Genomic DNA, 6,636 nt, shown 5'->3' with positions numbered 1-6,636 from the left:
GTTTTGGGGTTTTTTTGTTTTTGTTTTTCGTTGTTGCACACCCTTGCTCTACAGACTCTGCCTGTGAGCGCTGGAGGGAAGCCTGTGACGCTCTGGAAAAGGAATCCAGTACCACTCCTTGTGGGTGGGCCTGGGGTGAGAGGCTTTTTTTCCATTTTCACTAAGGGGCATTCCACTACTTCAGGAAAGATTAGCCAGGCAGCTCTCAGTCAAGCAAGCCCGATGTCTTACACGAGTGTGTTTGGGAAGTTAATTACACAGTAATAGATAAACAATGTTGCTACAGAACCCCTGCCTGCCTCCACACGAGATTCACTATCCTGAGTTCTAGGGCCAAGTCTATCTCTAGCCGCGCAGTCTTTCCTATAAGTGACCGATGTCTAGTTTCATACCCAGGCCTCCAGGTTGTGGCTCTGTATTGAGAGAAGGGAGAAAGGAAGTTGGCACGATTCTCTCCAGTCCTCTTAATCCTTGTCTCTTAAAGTCAACGATGCTTGCAGCAAACTTGGGGGGGAGGGGGGGACGGGGGAGTACTCTCCTGGAACTTCATGAATGGAAGTGGGAAGGAGCCTTCCAGAGTGGTTTAGGAACGCCCAGCGGGGGGGGGGGGGGGGACGCGCGCGCTGACTTTCTCTCTCTCTGTCTAGCTCTCTCTCTCTCTCCCCTCTCCCTCTCCTCTCCTCTCTCTCCTCTCTCTCTCTCTCTCTCTCTCTCTCTCTCTCTCTCTCTCTCTCTCTCTCTCTCTCTCTCTCTCTCTCTGCGTGTGTGTGTGTGTGTGTGTGTGTATGTGTGTGCGTGCGCGTGCGCGTGTGCGTGTGTTTGTGTGTCCCTGCAGAAGTGAAACTGGAAAGTGGAGCCTGGTGTCTTCTTGCAACTTTCATTGTTTTGGAGCTTGCAGAGCAAGACCGATACCCCCAGCCCCAGCCCACCACACACCCCTGAGGGCACCTGAAGTGACCTGTTTGTCACTAGGTCCTGCAGGGCTGGAATGCAGTGTGGACCCTGAACTCTAGAGACTTGTATTGGGACAAAAAGGCAGCCCCACAGTGTTGTACTCCGACACTCCTTTGATTTCGGTCCGCTGTACTGAGGTTACCTGAGTGGACTGTGGTATACATTCATAGCTAAATGGTCACCAAAGGGAGTGGGTTAGAGGGAGAGAATCTGCCTGAATTTCAACTTTATCATTAATGACATGACTTGACCTGATCCAACCCTATACCTTTCATTCTCTGGGTTGGACATTCTGAAATAAAATTAAACTGCAGGTAGGATATTTTATGGTATGCAAATACTTGGGTATTTTAAAAGAAGCTTAACAATCCTAAAAATTTCTCATTGGCAATGTAAGAAACAAAAGAAGCTTTGAGCTTTGTTTGTTTGTTTGTTTGTTTTCTAATACTGAGATTGAAACACAAGGCTCTTCCAATGCCTGGCAAGTACTTACTGCTGAGTGAAACTACCTGCCTTTAAAAGATTCTGATATCCAGTTGAAAGGTGCCACACTTAGTTTTTCGGTCTGGTGGAAAAAAATTGAAGGTAATGTTGTTAAGGGACTTTTGAGTTTGTTTTGTTGGTTGGTTGTTTTACTTTCCGAGAAAGGATCTTGATATATAGCCTAGGCTAGCCTCAAATTCATTATGTAGCCCGGGGGGCCTAGGACTCCTGTCTTAGCCTTGTGAATAGTGAGCTTATAGGCATATGCCACCTAACCCTTGTAACTTCTGTTTTACTGTTTTGATTTTTTTTTATTTTCCTGTTGTTGTTTGTTTGTTTGTTTGTTTGAGTACAGTTGATCAAACCCAGAGCTTTGTTCCTGTTAGGTAAGTGCCCTGCCATACCCACTTTATTGGTTTTTCAACCTGACTCTCAGGCCTGCTCTTTCAGGTTATTGTTGTACATCAGCTGCTCTAATGCCAGAACAGATGTGCCCGAACCTGCCCCTGACCCTCGGGAGGAGAGGTATTGCTCTTATTTGTAGTCAGATATCTGCAACTTTGTACTTTAGTCCTGCCTCAGATGGATGTGGTCATAGCACATCCAGAAGCACATAAAATACAATGGTGGTGTACCCCCGGTCATTGTCAGCAGATAGACAGACTCTTGGACTACATTCTGCTGACTCACACACAGCATTCCATTTTCCAGTCAACAAACCTGTCTTCATATTCTGTTCCTTATTCAGATTAGAACTGGTGGGGAAGATTACTGATTCCAGTTTTTTGTCTTTTCCCAGTCAGCCTTGTTTATCACCTGACAGTGTTTAGCTGCCCAGTCTAAGCATGATCTGAAAAGGATCCAAACATGTTACAATCAAGGACTAGGGATGTGGCTCAGTTGGCCAAATGCTTATCTCACACTCATAAATTCCTAGCATAGCACAGAATGAATTAGATGTTAGTATCCTGTAGTCTGGAGGATCAGAAATTGAAAGTCATTGTTGGCTACATAGTTCCAAGCCAACCTGGGATACCTGAGACCCAATGTCTAAGAACACTGGCTACTCTTCCAACACCCACATAGAAGCTTGTAACTGTCTGTACCTTCACTCTCTGGGGTTCTGACACCCTCACATAGACATCCATGCAGGCAAAATATTGATGCATATAAAAAATAAATAAAATCATCAAAACAAAACAGAATTTTCCTTACTTAACTTGAAAAGTAGTTTCCCCACCCCTCACTGGCAGCAGCACTGAGAGCAGGCCCCACACCTCTCCTGGGCAGCATGGTAGAAAGGCAGAAAAGAAGAAAGAAAAGACAAAAACTAGGAAAGATGGAAAGGGAAGAAAAGAAACTTTGTGTCCAAAATTAGAGATTTGTTAGTTAAATTTTAAAAATCCCTCTAGAAGTCTATAGAGCATCATGAGGACAAACATACAAGATGATTCCTGGAAAATCATCAGGCAGGCACTATTCTAAGTACTTTATGTATCTAAACTCTCTGAACCCGGTGATAATCCTACCAGAGAGAAGAAAAACAAAAACAGGCTGAAGAATATTAATGCAGACAAGGCCACTCTTGTATCAGCTAGGGTCTTATTGCTTTGAACACACACGATGACCAACGCAACTCATATAAGGACAACATTTAATTGGGGCTGGCTTACAGGTTCAGAGGTTCAGTCCATTATCATCAAGGCAGGAACATGGCAGCATCCAGGCAGACATGGTACAGGAGGAGCTGAGAGTTCTACATCTTCATCTGAAGGCTCCTGGCAGAATACTTGCTCCCAGGCAGCTAGGACAAGGGTATTAAAGCCCACACCCATGAGGCCACACCTATTTCAACAAGCCACGCCTCCCAACAGTGCCGCTCCCTGGGCCAAGCATATACAAAACATCACAGCTTCCAAGCTCTGTTTCTTTTCTATGAAATGAGTCTCTTTCCTGATATTAGTTTATGAGGGCAACACAAATATTGAAGTCTAGAACAAGAACCAACAAATTTAGAGTCACAGGCAGAGTGCAGCCTGCACCTGTTTATAATAGGTCAATGAACTGAGAATAATTTACATACATTTAAGTTATTAGGAAAAAAAATAAAGAAGAGACTATTATGTAAAACTTAAAAATTGCATGAAATTCAAGTCTAAGTGTCCACAAGTACAGTTGGATTAAATATTGCCATCGATGCTCACTGACATGTGTCCTGTGATTGGTTTTCTGCTATAAGGATTAAAACAAATAACTGCAATTCAAAGTAAGAATATAAGAATATTTAAGGGCAGCCGGGCGGTGGTGGCGCACGCCTTTAATCCCAGCACTTGGGAGGCAGAGGCAGGCGGATTTTTGAGTTCAAGGCCAGCCTGGTCTACAGAGTGAGTTCCAGGACAGCCAGGGCTACACAGAGAAACCCTGTCTCGAAAACAAACAAACAAACAAACAAAAAAAAAAAAAAAAAAAAAAAAAGAATATTTAAGGGCTAAGAGATGGCTCAGAGGTTGAAAGTACTGACTGCTTTTCCAGAGGTCCTGAGTTCAGTTCCCAGCCACCACATGGTGGCTCACAACCATCTGTAATGAGTTCTGATGCCCTCTTCTGACATGCAGGCTTGTATGCAGGCAGAGCACTGTGTATATACATAAATAAATCTTTAGAAAAATTTTAATTATAATAATTATGTCCTTCTATTTATTGTTTTGGGAAAGGAAAGAAAGGAAGAGAAAGAGAAATGTGACTCTCTGGAGATATGATAATCTTTTTAGTTAAAAACAATATTTTTGAGGGGGATGGAGAGGTGGCTGGATGGTTAGGAGCACTTGGGATTTCAGAAGACCCAAGTTCAATTCTCAGCACTCACATGATAACTCACATCCATCTAGTTTTAGGAGACCTGATGCAATATTCTGACCTCTGCAGACACCAGGCACCCATGTGGTACACAACATACATTACATACATGTCTGCATACATACATCCATGTAGGCAAAACATCCACAAATGTAAAATAAATACGAGAAGAAAAAAAATTAAAATTGTCAGGCCTGATTCTAGTTCTGAAACAGTACTAGTGCCAGGCGGTGGTGGCGCACGCCTTTAATCCCAGCACTTGGGAGGCAGAGGCAGGCGGATTTCTGAGTTCGAGGCCAGCCTGGTCTACAAAGTGAGTTCCAGGACAGCCAGGACTATACAGAGAAACCCTGTCTTGAAAAAACAAACAAAAACAACAACAAAAAAAAAATACAAAAAAAAATACATATACCTGTCAAAGAAAATGTTAAAATCTAAAAAATTCCTGACACAAAACATCCAGGAAATCTGGGACAGTATGACAAGACCAAACCTAAGAATAATAGGAATAGAAGGAAAAGAATCACAGCCCAAAGGCCCAGAAAATATATACCCAAAGGTCTCTCCATTCTACCACAAAGACTCTTACTCAGCTGGGTTCATAGAGACTTTATTCATAGTAGCCAGAAACTGGAAACAAACTAGATGCCCATCAATAGAAAAATAGATAAAGAAAATGTGGTACATTTATACAATGGAGTATTACTCAGTTGTTTTTAAAAGGTGGTATTGTTGGGGCCCCTGCCAGAAGAAAGACACCCAAGTGCCAGCCCCAGCCATTTGGAGTGATATGGAAACCTAGTACAGTAGAAACTCCCAGGATTCTATGAGGGTGACCCTAGAAAGGACTCCTAGTAATGAAGGATACAGAGCCTAAACCAGTCAACTTCTGTAACCAGACATGGCTTCCAGGTGGGATTGGGACACCAACCCAGCCACAAAACCCTTGACTTACAACCCCCTACCTGCAAAATGTACTGGCAATAATAGCTCAGCTTGTAAGAGTAGTCAACTAATGAGTAGTCTAATTTGAGGCCTATGCCACAAGAGGGAGCCCATGCTTGACACTACCTGGAGGACTAGGAACTGGAAGTTGGATAGCCTAGAGACCTAGTATAGGAAATAAAAAAATCAATAAAATGATTCCTAATGATATTCTGCTATACTCGTAGATACTGCCCAATTGTTACCCAAGGCTTCCTCCAACAGCTGATAGAGCCCCGTAGCCAAACATAGGTGGGGAGAGCCCAAACTGGAGATCTCCATCAGGTTCCTTGGGGAGCTTGGGGAACCCTGTGGAAGAGGGAGAAGAATTATAGGGGCCAAGAGGGGTCAAGGACACCATGAGAATATGGCCTACAGAATCAAGTAAGCAAGACTCACAGAGGCTCACAGAGACTGAAAGGACAATCATGGGTCCTGTATGAGTCTGAACTAGATCTCAATATGTTATGGCTGTTAGCTTGGTGTTTTTGTGGGACTCCTAAAAGTGGGAGACATGTCTCTGACTCTTTTGCCTGCTCTTGAGACCCTTTGCCTCCTACTGGGTTGCCTTGCCCAGCCATGATATGAGAATTGGTGCCTAGTTGTATTGTATCTTGTTATGCCTTGATTTGCTGATAACCCTGGGAGGCCTGCTCCTTTCTAAAGGAAAATGGAGGATCAGTGGATCTGGGAAAGGAGGACTGGGAGGAGTAAAGATAAGAAGAAGACTGTAAATCAACACAAAAATAATAAAATGAGAGAGCAGTTTTGATGGGGAAGACAGATGTGATTAAATCTAATCCTCAGTGAGGATCTAGGAGGCAGGGTCCACAGAGAGTACCTGACCAGAGTGATCTTGTCAGAAGCATGCTTCAGCAGCAATTCAGTCTGCCTCACTATGTAGCCCTGGCTGACTTGGAACTCACTATGTAGACCTAGCCCGCCCTGATCTCAGAGATAGGCTCATCTCTGCCCCTCCCCCTGAAATGTTTGAGTTAAAGGTCTTGCCAGGAATTTTGATCTTAAAGCTCAGCTGGCCTCAGTCATGCACAGCTGGACCTGCATTTGACTAGGAATGAGAAGGCAAACTTGCAAAGGGTCAGAAGACTGGTGAACCTGCAGAGCAGTGAGATGTCTGCTGGTGTCCAACTGTGGTATCAATTTCCACAGAAGATGTTTACCAGAAGGTCAAGGATTTTCTTCTTCCCAGTGCTAAGGATTGAATCCAGGAAATCTGGGACAGTATGACAAGACCAAACCTAAGAATAATAGGAATTATTGCTACGCCCCCAGTCCAAGAGGACATGGATTTATTCATCATTCAACCACCATTAAGGGCTTCGTGTATCGCAGCTACCT

This window comes from Arvicanthis niloticus, chromosome 9 (assembly GCF_011762505.2).
Source record: "Arvicanthis niloticus isolate mArvNil1 chromosome 9, mArvNil1.pat.X, whole genome shotgun sequence".
Classification (NCBI taxonomy): domain Eukaryota; kingdom Metazoa; phylum Chordata; class Mammalia; order Rodentia; family Muridae; genus Arvicanthis; species Arvicanthis niloticus.
Note: the sequence above shows the minus strand (reverse complement) of the source record.